The sequence below is a fragment of the Mirounga angustirostris genome, unplaced genomic scaffold (genome assembly GCF_029215605.1).
Source record: "Mirounga angustirostris isolate CCGP_5_RB_7025 unplaced genomic scaffold, mMirAng1.0.hap1 SCAF_10, whole genome shotgun sequence".
NCBI classification, from domain to species: Eukaryota; Metazoa; Chordata; class Mammalia; order Carnivora; family Phocidae; genus Mirounga; species Mirounga angustirostris.
This window is the reverse complement of record NW_026991718.1, coordinates 21,265,256-21,280,016: the sequence shown is the minus strand read 5'-3', so window position 1 is coordinate 21,280,016 and position 14,761 is coordinate 21,265,256. Positions and strand designations below refer to the sequence as shown.

Genomic DNA, 14,761 nt, shown 5'->3' with positions numbered 1-14,761 from the left:
AATGCATAAAGAAAATGGGGTAACATATAGAATGGACTATCGTTCATTCATAAAAAAGAAGGAAATCCTGCCATTTGCAACAACATGTATGGACCTTGAGGGCATGGTGCCAAGTGAAATAAGTCAGACAGAGAAAGACAAAAACTTGTATGTGGAATCTAAAAACACCAAATTCATGGATACAGTGACAGACTGATGGGTGCCAGAGATGGGGTATGGAGGGTGGGGGAAATGAATGAAGGTCAAAACGTCAGTCCTGGGGATATAATGCACAGCGCAGTCACTGTAGTTATTTACTGTATGGTATATTTGAAAGTTGTTAAGAGGGCAAATCTTAAAAGTTCTCATCACAACAAAAAACAGTTTGTAACTATGTGTGGTGACGGATGTTAACTAGACTTGTCCTGGTGATCACTTCACAATACATGCAAATATCGAATCACTATGTTGTACACCAGAAACCACTTCAGTGTTATGAGTCAATTAGATCTCAATTAAAAAACCCCTGCAGAAAAAGACCCACAAATACAGAGAGCAACTGGAGGTTGCCAGAGGAAGAGGGGTGGGGGAATGGGCCAAATGGGAAAATCAAAACCAAACCAAAACAAAATCCAGCATTGTTTGTACCCTTTGCCTCTGAATTCCACTTTATGGGATATACTCTGAAGAAATAACCCACAAAAGAAAAATAGTGGCTAGTACAGTGATGTTCAGAGCAGAGATATTTATACTTGCAACTTGCAAAATGTTGGAAATACCCCAATTGCCCAATAATAGATTGATGGTTCAGCATATTTTGGTATCAATATAATGGAACACCACAGAAGGAATGGGATATTTGTTTTTATTTTATTTTATTTTTTTTAAAGATTTTATTTATTTATTTGACAGAGAGAGACACAGCGAGAGAGGGAACACAAGCAGGGGGACTGGGAGAGGGAGAAGTAGGCTTCCCGCTAAGCAGGGAGCCCGACGCGGGGCTCGATCCCAGGACCCCGGGATCCTGACCTGAGCCGAAGGCAGACGCCCAACGACTGAGCCACCCAGGCGCCCCTCTTTTATTTTATTTTTATTACTTATTTTTTAACTTTAATTCCAGTGTAGTTAACATACAGTGTTACATTAGTTTTTGGTGTACAATATAGTGAGTGATTCAACACTTCCATATAATTACTCAGTGCTCATCAAGATAAGTGTACTGGAATGGGATATTTGAAGTGACACATACATGGATTATGTTGATACAGAGAAATCTGCAGATGAACCACATTTTAATACATAAAAGTTATATAAGCAAAAAATACACTCATTAAATTTTTATATGCATTTGCTGATAAAGAAGAGAATTACACTAATAAAAAATTTGATCTTGCTGCTTCTTTGGGTAACTTTTCTGCCTTTTCCTGTTGCCGCCCTCTGATGATCGTCCACTGCCTCTGTTGTCTCTCTACCCAGTTCCCCCCTTTACACTGCCCAATCTGGCTTCCATCTTCAGTGTTTTACTAGACTCCCACCCTCAGCAACCATCATGATTTTCTTCTGGATAGATCCTTGAGTCTAGTTAAGCCAGTGGCGCGGACTCTCTCTTCTTGACATCTTTCTCTTTTCTCTTCCCTTGCTGCGGAGCCATCCTAACTTCCCCACACCTCTTTGCTTTCTTCCTAATTGTGGACAATTCTTGAAGCCTATTACTTGGAGCACTGGTCTTGGTGCTCTGTACCCCAGCCCTCTGGACAGAGCCCCTTTAGGGCAGCCATCCCTCTGCGCCGCTTGCTCTCACATCTGTAGCTCCATCCAGCCTCACCCTCGGCTTCTGGTTCTATGTGATCACTCCGCTTAGAGGCCTCCAACTGTCACCTCTAGTTCTGCACGTCTGAAATGAAACTTCTCTCCAAACTCTCTCTTCAACTACCTAACTTCTGGGTAATGTCACCAATGTTGTCCCAGACTGTCACACCCTCAATTTGGTAAGGGTGACCTGCTTATGGTCCTCATCACATTCACTCCCAGTCATTCCTTGGTGGACACCTTGTCTCTTGAAAAGCTCTCTCTGCTGTCCTGTCTCCTGAAAGCCTGCTTACCTTCAGGGCAAGCTCAGGCTCTGCTTCCTTTGTGCAGTCTTCTCCAGTTACCTCAGTTCACAATGATTATTTTCCTCTCAGCATCCTTGTTGAATTTAGATTCCACAGTACTAATAACGCACAATGCACTGTTCTTTTCATTTCTTTTACCTGAACTCTCTTACTCATCTGTCCTCTGGTGGACAGGATCTGGCATCATCCAGCTCAGCCAGCCCCAGTGCATCTCCCTCTCTGAAGCCCTCCCAGTTCTCACAGGCTCAGGGTCACTCCTCCTTCTGAGTTACCAAAGCACCCCTTCCCATCGCTGCTGGGGTTTCCATCCCCTTGTATTATAGTGACTTATATCATTTTTGTCCAACTCTCAGCAGAATGTTAGCCAAGCTCCTTAAGCACATAGACCACTTCTTACACAACAAAGCACCACAGATGTGTTGCTGACATCTGATGTTGTCAAATATACTGGTCATTCCACACATGCATCTTATCTTCCAAGCCACACTATGATCTCCTCATGGAGACAGGGGTTAAGACTCATTTCTTTTAAATCCCATGGTGACTAAGAATACAAAACAGAAAGGACCTGGGGAGTACCTGTTGAGGGTATACTTAGAATAAAGCCTTGAGAAGAAAATATGTAAATGTATATGAATAACCTATAAACCTGGAAACTATACTTTCTGGGGAATACAAGTCTTATCAAGTCTCAAAACACTGCACCTTGCTATTTTGGGGCCAGCATAACACATCTCTGTACTTAGCAGTGGTCCTGTCACTTAAAGGTGTTAATAGGATGCCCAAACTGGAAGCTTTCAACTGTGAACTCTACCCATCTAAAATCAGAACGAATCAGAGACTAAATCAGGGTCCCTGATAAGTGGCAATAATCCACAGGGAAGGGGCTCGGGGTGGCGGCTGCCTGCCAAGAGTCTGGTGCTGCAGAGAAGTCTGGCTACACAGTGCATATTACACCAGGACAGATAAGCCTTCAGGGAAACACTCCTCACATGGGAAGAGATAGTTAATTTCATTGAGTGGTCCAAGGCCTGCCCCTTTCACATGGCACAACACACGTTAGTCCAACTACAATCTTGCTGACTCAGAGCAGCTAAGATTTCATTTCTTACCAATCAGGAAACCCCACTTAAATGACAAGGTGACCAAGACAACCACACCCTCAAGAGGAGATGAATGCCTCTCTGACAATCACGCTCACCAAGCGGGGAGCATCTCCAGCTAGCCATACCCAAAGAGTTGTTCACTAATAATCCCAGGAGGCTAGGAAGGCCTCCACCCCATCTGGGACAAATGTTTGGGTAGGCAGAACCATCTGGAAAAAGAGGCAGATTCTGCTCAGCAAACATTTATGGCAGCACTGTGTGACAGGCCGAGCTGTGTGACAGGCCACACGTCCCTCAGCTCTAAAACCTGGATCCCCAGTGCTCCGAGGTAAGCAGACACCACCACTGGTGGAAGACAGGAATCAGTCCTCTGGGCTGGGCCATGGAGGCAGCATACAATGTGTGTGTGGACGGGAAAGATGAGGCGAGAGGACAGCTACTGGGCCACCCCTCCCTTCATAGCTAGGAGCTCCATGGACCTGGTGTAGTGAAGAGGGAACTGCCCAGTCTGTCCCTGCAGACGGCTTCTGCCCATCAGGTGGCTACTGGCAGGCATCCAACCTTCTCTCTCCTTGGAGGAAGAATGACCTCTGAGCTGATGGCTGAACAGAATATGGCCAAAGGCAAAGGGAGGAAGGAGCCTGCAGCAGGCTTGAGCACAGTCTTTCAAAAAGAGTTCAGATAGGTATACAACCACCAAAACATGAGAGCAAGCCTCAGATAAGGTCCCCAAGACATGGGGGAACTGGGAATCCAGAGAATCTGAATAGACGTGGGGGAAGAAAGCCCATCCAAAACAGAGCCCTGTTATACAGGGTTTTACTGAAACCTTCTGATAAATTTAGACAGCAAAAGGTAAGAGGCAAAGAAAACTATCTTAAGATACTTTCTTTTCATAAATTTTTTTTACATCTCATTTGAGTCAAGAGAGATTACTTCTCTGGATGATGGACTTGGGCATTTCTACGCCATGTTTTTAAGTCACACACCCACACAATAATACTCCATGTTCTTTTTCAAAGAAGAAATAAAGTAGTATCTAAAGAAACACCTTTGAGATGTGTTTTTTATTAATCTTGACAACGGTGAAAGAAAATAATAATAAATAAATTAAATACCTTGTGATTTTCTTAGAGATTACTCTACTATATGGAATCTATAAAGCACTGGTTTAAAAGTTTTATAATAGGGGCGCCTGGGTGGCTCAGTGGGTTAAGCGTCTGCCTTTGGCTCAGGTCATGATCCTGGGGTCCTGGCATGGAGCCCCGAGTACAGCCCCACCCCCCATCGAGCTCCCTGCTCCTAGGGGACCCTGCTTGCCTGCTTCTCCCCCTCCCTCTGCCCCCCAACCCCGCCGCTCATGCTCAATCTCTCTCTCCAATAAATAAAAATCTTAAAAAAGGGTTTTATAATAAAAGTTATAATTGCTGGGTGCCTGGGTGGCTCAGTTGGTTAAGCGACTGCCTTCGGCTCAGGTCATGATCCTGGAGTCCTGGGATCGAGTCCCGCATAGGGCTCCCTGCTCGGCAGGGAGTCTGCCTCTCCCTCTGACCCTCCTCCCTCTCCTGCTCTCTGTCTCTCATTCTCTCTTTCGCAAATAAATAAATAAAATCTTAAAAAAAAAAAAAAAGTTCTAATTGCTTAACACAGAAAAGTTTGGAAAATAGTGAAAAGCACTACCAAAACAACCTGTTCATTTATATCCCATTACTTCAAGATTATCAGGTATGGCTGGCAAATGCTCTGCTAGTACTTTTTCACATTTTTATTTATAAAAATGGTATCATTCTCAACATACTATTTTGCATCTGTTTTTCACTTACTATATCAAAAGTTTCTGGTATCAACAAATATTCTAAAAGATTTTTAATGTATGTTCAGTTTATGTGTGTGTGTGTGTGTGTGTGTGCGTGCTCACTGGTGCAGTATTTTATCTGGGTAAACCTGACCAAGCCCTAATTGTTGACCCTTCAGTTGTTTTAACTGTTAGATATTATTTATAATGTTACATTAATAAAAATCCTTGTACAGTATTTTTATAAACACCCTTGATTTTCTAAATATTCTTAGAATCATAATTTCTGATTTAAGGATGTATGTTCTCTTTTTTAAATTTTATTTTATTATGTTATGTTAATCACCATACATTACATCATTAGTTTTTGATGTAATGTTCCATGATTCGTTGTTTGCATATAACATCCAGTGCTCCATTCAAGGATGTATGTCCTTTTAAGGCTTTTGATATACATTGTCAAAATTACTGGTCAGATTTGAAGCAATGCTTCTTGCTCAGTTATTTTAAACATCACACAGTGGTATGTATCTCCCATATACAGGAAATCGTTTCAGGAAAAAAATAATTTTACTTGGAATTGAAATATTTTAATAGGTCAAGTCCTATTTACTTCAGGCAAATAAAGCACTCAGAGCTCAAGACGCTAATGTTATGTCATGCCTGTTTAGCAAAGTTGGTAGGACATGATGCTAGTGAGAAAGATACAGGGCTTAGGCTAGTATTGGCTGGTCAACTCAACACAGAGGAAAAAACATCCTTGTCAACAGAATGCCTCACCAACCTTGGCCAACTGTCACAAATTTGTACTCTTGGCCAGAGGGAAGATTAGGTGATGGAATGTGGATTACTCAGCATTAACCCATCCTCACTCCTAGTTAGCAAGCCAAAGCACATGTCCAAATGATTGTTGTGCCTTCTTTCTGTAATAAATAGGACACCTGGCTAGGAAACACAACTGACCAACTTATGGGGAGATTAAAGTTCAATGATATGTAATTATTTTGTCAAAGATCATCTGTTTCCTAGGAGGAGCAGTTCCTGAATGAGCTGGGGGCTCTATCGGCTAGGTCTGATCGAAAACAGACCTAGTGCTAATGCTACACAGTGTGTCAGCACTTCAGCTGGAGGTCCTTTAAACTTCAAGCCTTCTTTTATTTTTTATTTATTTATTTGACAGACAGAGCGAGCACAAGCAGGGGGAGCAGCAGGCAAAGGGAGAGGGAGAAGCAGGCTCCTTGCCGAGGAGGGAGCCTGATGCAGGGCTCGATCCCAGGACCCTGGGAGGACCCGAAAGGAAGGCCCATGCCTAACCGACTGAGCCACCCAGGCGCCCCTAAACTTCAAGCTTCCTTGATGTAAAGTAAGGGGCGTGGATTTTTCATAAAGGTCATCTGGTCAGATGGCATTTCATCAACAGTTGAAAATTAAATTAGCATATTGGAATAGTAATGATGACTTCAACTGGGCAAGAGGAGGGACTATTCTTTTTTTTTTTTTTTTTAAAGATTTTATTTATTTATTTGACAGAGAGAGAGATAGCGAGAGCAGGAACACAAGCAGGGGGAGTGGGAGAGGGAGATGCAGGCTTCCCGCCGAGCAGGGAGCCCGATGTGGGACTCAATCCCAGGACCCTGGGATTATGACCTGAGACGAAGGCAGACGCTTAACGACTGAGCCACCCAGGTGCCCGAGGAGGGACTATTCTTAAGAAGGAAAGGAAGACAGGAGAAAGAGGTGGGTAGGTAGCAGGTCAATGAAGCATCTTGGGCTGCCAGGGAAGTAGCCACTTTGGAGTTCCTGCCCTCACTTACGACTGACTTGGTGCAAACTGGCTTGGCCTGCCTGAGGGAAGCAGTCTAACCCTATCTGCCTCATGTATTGAAGACTTCAAGTAAAGGCAAAGCCTTCTTTTTTTTTTTAAGATTTTATTTATTCATTTGACAGAGAAAGACATAGCAAGAGAGGGAACACAAGCAGGGGGAGTGGGAGAGGGAGAAGCAGGCTTCCTGCCGAGCAGGGGGCTCGATCCCAGGACCCTGGGATCACGACCTGAGCTGTAGGCAGACACTCGCTTAATGACTGAGCCACCCAGGTGCCCCAAGGCAAAGCTTCTTTTGTATCAAAATGTACTCACTGAAAAACAGCCACTGCTAACTCTATTGGTCTGCATGAAGTTACAAAAACATACATGCTGCTTATAACAATTCACATATAGAAGCATATAAAGTAAAAGTTCTCCTTTGAATCTCCCTTTCTCTCCTCCACACCCAAATTCTACTTCCAAGAGGTAAAACTTACTGTGTTTAATCTTTTCAGTCTTTAGATGCCTATACCTTGGTATTTTCTTCCCAAATGAAATTTATACGAATTTAAGTTCATTTGTGTTCTACCTGAATGGCTTGCCTGGCTCCTTAATTACCGGGTAGTCTCTGCCTTTGACCCCATCTGGAAATGTTGCCATCCCAAACGACCTCCCTTTACTTCTCTTCACTAGAAAGGAGTCTTCCCTGCTAAGATGGAAAGCTCCTTTGCCTGGCCCTCCAGATTTCCTGGACAGATGCAGAAGCTGACCCAAGCAAAGTCACAGAGGAGAGCTACATCTCTAACAGAAGAGAAAGTGAATGAAGGCCATGGGAGCTTTAGTCACAAGGGAGAGCTCAGCAGCTTTTTCATTTCCAATTAAGCTCGCTCCCCAGACTGGCCTCCCCAACTGGAGGACTAACCGCCCCCATGACATACACAAACACACCAAGTCTGTGCTCTCCTGGGCAAGTGCTCCTGCCCTGCTAGTCTTTCAGATAACCAGGTCAGCTGAATACATGGATACAAAGGGGCATTTCATATACTCCTATTCTGGCAGTTGGAATAACATTGCAAGTGCCAGGTCTTCATGGGACAAATCTTCTCTCTGGGCGTGTCAAACACCAGGAGAGTGCTGCTGGGTGGTGGGGGCTACTGAAATGAGGGTCCAAGATGGACTTAAGACATGATACAAATTTGTGAGTATTTTTTTAAATTCTATACCCTTCCAACAGGAAATCGTGATTGTTACGTCTTGTTAAGCAGGCGTGCTACATACTTTCTTTCATTTCATCCTCATGACCACCCTGCAAAACAGACAGTTATCCCAGGCTTTCAGGGGAAAATGGGCACGCAGAGGTTCCACAGCCCCCCAAGGCCACATGGCCAGGAGGTGATAGGACCAGCATTTGAACTCAGGTCTGTCTGCTTGCAGAGGCCAGACTGCCTCACTTTCTCCAGGAGAAAGGTTAGAAATCTCCCTGGGGCTTCCGGGAACTATAGAAGGTTCCAGGCTGGCAGCTGGAAGATAATCCAGTTTACCGCTCCTCTTGGCCCCTCCCGGCCCCCTGCACCCTGCCTCTTGGGATGCAGGGGCCTCACAAATGCCAAGTTGAGAGGCCTACAAGCCCCCACCTTCACTTTTGCTTTATAGTAGATGATGCAAAGTTTGGAAAGGAAAACCTTCCTAGAGTCAGAGTGTGTGAGGCAAAATTATTATTTTTAAGGTGGCAAGAATATTCAGTTAGACAGTGTGACACTAGATTTTACCTAGCTCTGCAACATCTCTGACAATAAAACAAGCCCTTGTCTACAGGACTAATTACAGACTACTAAACTATTTTTATTAAAACCCTCTGGAATACTAAACATGAGGGATGAGACAATGTAGTATTGTGGACTAGTTCTAGAAATCTGGGTGCTAATCCTGACTCAGCCACTAATAACCACCAACATTCATTTGTACGGTGTACACAGTTTGCAAAGTGTTTTCACATACTTTTTACATTAGCTGGGTGACTTTAGGCAAATCACTTAACTATTGGTGTCTCATGTTAGAAGCTGGGAATGAGAACATTGAGCTATATCATCCGAAGTCCCCTCTACTTCTAACATTGTACAGGGGTTGGGTGTGTACTTTAGGATCTTTACAAATGTATCTGTAAACAAATCAGGGCAAATGCATTCTGCTTGAGAAAAACAGTATTTTCTGTTCAGCCTCTGAAAGATGTTACCCCAGCCAAATTCATGTATAGCTCATAAGACATTTGCCGCCAGTTAGTTGGCTCAGCTTCTGGAAGGTACCATAATAAGGCCTTGGGTTGGATTCCCACATAGGAACTTTCCTCTGTTCAGTAGCCAACTACTGTGCCTAATGACAGTCAACTGTCTTACACACATAACCCCATAAAGTGGGTTAGCTTGGAGGAAGGACTTGGAAGAAATCCGTCCTCACAACGCATGCACTCTCAAGATGGTAGGTCAGGAATGCCATCATCACATACTCAGAAATATTATAAATATCACCCTTCCTCAGTTCTAAAACACACAAATCCCTCCTTCAAGTCTTGCCACTTCCTGGCTACTTTACTCTTCCCGAAATTAGATGTGCCTTAGAATCAACACATATATTTTGATCTGGTTGTGTTAAATTGTTTTACTAAAAACCGTTGGTAAATTGCTGGTGTGTCTTAGAATCAAAGGGATATAATGCTACAAAACCACCACATAGATTACATAGATTTAGGTCTAACTTCATTCAAATTGTCTCCCTCTCCCTGATCTTAACAATTACATTCAGTAACAACTGGATAGGCAACATGAAGACACAGGCATTAGTCTGTTTCCCAATAGTAGCCATTTAAAAAGCATTCCATCATTGTCTCATAAAACACTGGTACGGATTTCAAAGGCAAATTAACCCATATAAAAACTACTGTGATGCTCTGAAAATGTTCAGTCCTAGAGCAAACTGGAAAGGGAACATTTTACTCACACCCTCCTCATCTATCTAGCCTTGACACATTTTCTTGCTTCTTAATTCACAACCCTCCACCCCGGTACTATTGCTGATTCCCAAAATACACTCAGCCCAGGAGGAGCAGCTCTCCGGCACAGCTGTCTGCTAGGGCCCTGCCCGGGTATTTCGGTGAGCTATGCAACACAGAGGACCACACAGAAGGAATGTAACTCTCAGGCCCCACGGCTCCCATCGCCCCGCAGGCAGGTGCATCCCGCCAAACCCCAGACTGGCATTCGAAACAGAAGAAACTGCATTGCTGCATGGGGGCTGTAGTTTTCCTGAACTTCATCTCTATGTTTAAAACTAGGGCGACAGCCGTCTTTGCTACTGTAAACTAATCTGATGGGCATGGGGGTGGGGAGTGGCTCTGAGGAGGCTGCCAATAGGCCATGATTGAGCAAAGTCAAGGAGCAAAATCATTGTTTCTCACTGTTTGCAATCCCCAAAACTGCAAATTAGTGGGTCCTTCGCCATGATTTTTAGAAGTAAACTATCTACTCCTTTGGCAGCCTGGAGTAAAAAAATGCAAAGCCTCTTGTAGGGTTTAACTGCCTGATATTTACACATATTTGCTAACAGTACACTGGAATCTGGAAGCCAAAAAAAGAAGAATCAAAGGAAATTGGCAGTGAGGTACATGCACAGTAGTTAGGAGCCCTCGAGTTGAGGCACGTTTATTAAGAGAGCTTCTGGCCGCGGGCACCAATTCTGACTTGAGCTCAATTTCTGCTGGAAAAAGAAAACAGTCTGGGATCCTCCAAGATCAGGGAATGCAGGGTGGGCAGGTGGATTGGTAGCAAACATAACCCCGGGGAATTGTCCACATCTGCTGGAACCCCTATGGGGTGACAGCCCCCACAAAGACTCCCAGCTGCAGGAGGCAGGGGGTACAGGCCACAGACCTACACCCCAGAGAAATCCTGGTTCTTCTCCTTCCTCTTCACTCTGCACATGTTAAAACTCACTGTCACCCAGTTGGTTGCTGCATGGAGTTTACAGGTATCAGAGATGAAGTCCTGCCACAGCCCCTCAACAAACAGTAAGCACTTGCTATGGGTGATATCAAGCCTTACATTATACCGGGGTTGTACTGCAAAGTAAGTAAGTAAGTAAGTAAGTAAGTAAATAAATGCATACTAAAGAGTACTGCAAGATGCTTCTTCACAACACACCGGAAGCGCAGGAACTTCGGCTCCCCAACGCAACCTTCCCCCGCCCCCCAGTCCCTCTAGTCCCTCTCCGTAGCACCTGCCAAGGCAACAGCCCAGCCCACTAGAAGGCCACCATGCACCAGCGGGTGTTCACTAAACAGTAGCTGATCATCACGGGGCTGAGTCCTTCTCAGCAAAATCTATTCTGAAAGCCCCAGGAGCTCTTAGCAGCAGTCAGAACTGTCCAGACCTGCTTCCCCACACCAGTCAGGGCAGGAGTGTGTGGCTAAGAAACCCGAGGCCCCAAGGTTTGGGCAGGCAGAATGTTCCCCCCTCCCCCAAGTCTCCCCTCGCCCTCTCCCTTGTCACTCTTTTTCTGGCATATCACTGGGGAAAACCAGAGAGGCCGGAGTGTCAGGCCCAAGAGGAGTAAGGAGAAGCGACAAGGGCGGACCGGAGGCAGTTTGGGGCGATGCGGGGGGATCAGTCCGGGGTGGAGGTGCGGTGGCGCCACGTCTAGTGGGGAAGGAGCCCCCAAGGTGGGTCCGGAGGGAGGGCAAGGAGGGGGAGTGGCTCGAAGGCCCGACGGCCGCCGCGGAAACCCCAGGAGAAGGGGACGGAGGGAGAGAGGCGGCGGGCGTGAGGCGCGGTTGGGGGGCGGGGGCGCGGGTGGGGAGGCGAGGGGGGCAGCCCGGCTCCCCTCCCCCAGCCCGGGCCCGGGCCTCCCGCTGACTCAGCCCCACGGCGTCGCTCGCCTCGGCCCGGACTCACAGTGCGCGAGGCTGCTCCGGCGGAGGCGGCGGGCGGGGGACAGGCGGCGGGGGCGCTGCGGCTGCGGCTGCGGCTCCGGCCGGCGGCTCCGGGGCGAAGGGTCCTAGCCGAGGCCGCCGCGGTCTCCGGCTCAACGCACAGGGACTGCGGGGGAAGAGAGCACTGCGCAGGCGCGATGCGGCCACCGCTGTCAGTCCGAGCGGGGCGGGGCCAGGGCTCCCGCCGTCTCCAAGGCAACTGGGCGGCGAGGGAAGGACAGCCCCAACCTCCACCTTGTCTTAGCGACGGCGGCGGGGGGCGACGAGACAGTCCCTCTACATTGCCATAGCAACAAGGAGACGAAACCGCCTCATACATTTATGGTGGTACCGAGGGAACGCTCTTACCTTGTCACCATGGCAACCGGGAACAGCCCCTTCCTCTTTCCTTAGCAACAGGGTAACAATTCCTCCACCCTGTCCAACTAATCACAGAAGGAACAACCCTTTACACCTGATTCCGTAGTAGCCAGATGACGGATTCCTACCTGCCTCACGGCTACTGCAAAGGAAAAACTGGAGCGTATTTCTTCTCTTTCAGCAACACGAGAGAAATAAGGCTGAGTATCTCCTCGCGGTTTATGGTTTTTAATCACAGCCCGTTACTCTAACCTCCAACTTCAATTTTTTTCCTACCTGTGTTAAGCATACCTTTTCATCTCCTACCAGGTCTATACCTTTAACCCTAAATTGAGCTAACAAAATCGTCTATACACATATCACTTGAGTTTTTATCAACCGTATTGTCTCTCTCCCACTGCATTTGTAAGCAGTTCTTGTTTCTTCATCTTGCCCATTAGCTGGTTGAGATTCTACCTCCTCATAACTAGTTCCCTCCCTGATGTGTTGTTCACTGGTGTTCCCAAATTCCCTATACCAAGTCTGCTTTTATGGATCTCCCCAGCTCTTCTAGATCCCTCTTCTCCCTGTTCACACCAACTGTCCTTGTCCTTCAATGCTCTACCCAGGGCTCCACTATGCTCACCCCCTTTGTGATTTCATCAGCTTGGTTCTCTTCCCGCAGATGGTTTCTGGCTCTCCCTCCCTCAGCCCTCACTCCCACAGATGTCTGAGGTCACCTCTGTACCCACCTTGAACATACATCTCTCTTTTATTACACACATCCTACAGTATCGTCTTTAGTTTACATGTCTGTCTCCCCAATCAGACTATATGCCCCTTGTGAACAGGAATGCTCTTATTCATCAGCTCCCTCAGCATTTAGCACAGAATGTGACCCAGTAGAGTTCCAGTAAGTGTTTATGTAATTGAATCAAGTGAAGAGAGAGATTTTCTTCAGGGACGCCTGGGTGGCTCAGTCATTAAGAGTCTGCCTTCGGCTCAAGTCATGATCCCAGGGTCCTGGGATCAAGCCCCGCATCAGGCTCCCTGCTCAGCGGGAAGCCTGCTTCTCCCTCTCCCACTCCCCCTGCTTGTGTTCCCTCTCTTGCTGTCTCTCTCTCTCTCTGTCAAATAAATAAATAAAATCTTAAAAAAAAAAAAAAGATATTCTTCAAGATTTTCTTTGACCCCAAAGAAATGGGTGAAGGGAGTCAAAAGGTAAAAAGGTAAATAGAAAGAAAAAAAAAAAAAGATTTTCGTTCTTCCTCATTTTCTCTGACCAAGCTGCCTCCAAGTCTGTCAGCATTTTCCCTATGATCTTTATACATATTTAATCTTTAATACTACTGCTACTATTATAACTCTCTCACTCCCTTAACTCTCCATCTTAATGCCAAAATTCTAGTCATCTATTATCTGAGACTCTGGCGTTCTGTATTTCCTGAATCCTCGCTTCTAGTTAGTCTCCCTTCTACACATCCCAAATGTACCCACTAGAGTAAATTTCCTCACTGGGTACTGACCTCCTCCATGACTCCTGTCACCCTCTATAATCAGTGTAAGCTCTTCACACTTTACCATTCCGTCATCTGCTGACCCAGCTTGGACTGAGCCCTCTAGGTGAACATCACCGGATTCTGCTGGGTTTGTTGGCATACAGGAGATGCTGCATTCTCTTTGAATGACTCAGAAGTAAGAATTCATTCTGTTCCTAATCTCCCTGTTTAGCTCCTAGAGATCCCATCCCAGGACTATTGGTGCCAAAGGTCTCTGACTGAACCCATTGTCTTGGGGGAGAAGGAGGAGGCAGCCCGTCACAAATAGAGTCAGAAAACAGCGTGCTGAGTCAAGACCCTCTCCTCCTATCCACGGTAACTCTCAGAAAGGAGAGGACTCCTTGTAGAGGATAATTCCCAGGACAAATCAAGGGGTTAGGAGAGTGAAAACCCAGCCTATATTTTTTCCTAGCCACAGAGTTGGAGAACGGAATCTACTCCTAACTGTATCCTCAGCGCGTCTGGATGCTATAAAGACAAGGGGAAAATTTCAGATTCAGTTTATTTTGCTTCCCCATTCTGAAGTTCCAGCTCAGCTCCATGGTTGTAGGTGTAGACCTGGGTGGTGTAGACTGCCCTGAGTAATCCTGAGAAGAGACTGTGTCCTTGTAGCTCCATCTATTGGCCACACATGGGATAGAGGCCCACTTTACAAAGAGTTCCTGCATCCCCTTCACCCAGACTCTCCCTGTTAACATTTTACCGTGTGCCAGTTATCTATTGCTACAAAGCAAACCACTGCAACTTCGTGGTTTAAAACAATAACCATTTCATCATCTCCATTTCTGTGGGATGGGGATTCAAAAAGAGCTCAGCTGGGTGGTTCTGGCTGAGGGTTTCTCCTGTGAGTGCAGTCAGATGGTGGCAGGAGCTTAAACAGCAGGGGGCCGGCTAGACAACCCGCTCTCGTCCTGCAGTCTCAGAGCCAGCTTTCAGGGCAGTTGGACTACTTACATGGTAGTTGAAGTTTTCAAGGATGAGTATGATAGTGAATAAGTGAAATCATGCATGGCTTTTTATAACCTAGCCTCAGACATCACTTTTGACATATCCTTTTGTTTGGAAAAAATCACAAAAGGCAATT

General features: G+C 46.0%; 1 protein-coding gene across 2 annotated transcripts in view; it reads right to left on the bottom strand.

The window, feature by feature from the left end:
- Window positions 1-11,876, bottom strand: part of MAPRE3 (microtubule associated protein RP/EB family member 3) — a 51,743-nt gene extending 39,867 nt beyond the window's left edge. For both annotated transcript variants that reach the window (XM_045884242.3, XM_045884240.2), the window contains exon 1: window positions 11,742-11,876. The gene's annotated coding sequence lies outside the window, so the exon portion shown is untranslated. The remainder of the gene's footprint in view (window positions 1-11,741) is intronic.
- Between the last annotated feature and the right edge of the window lie 2,885 nt (window positions 11,877-14,761).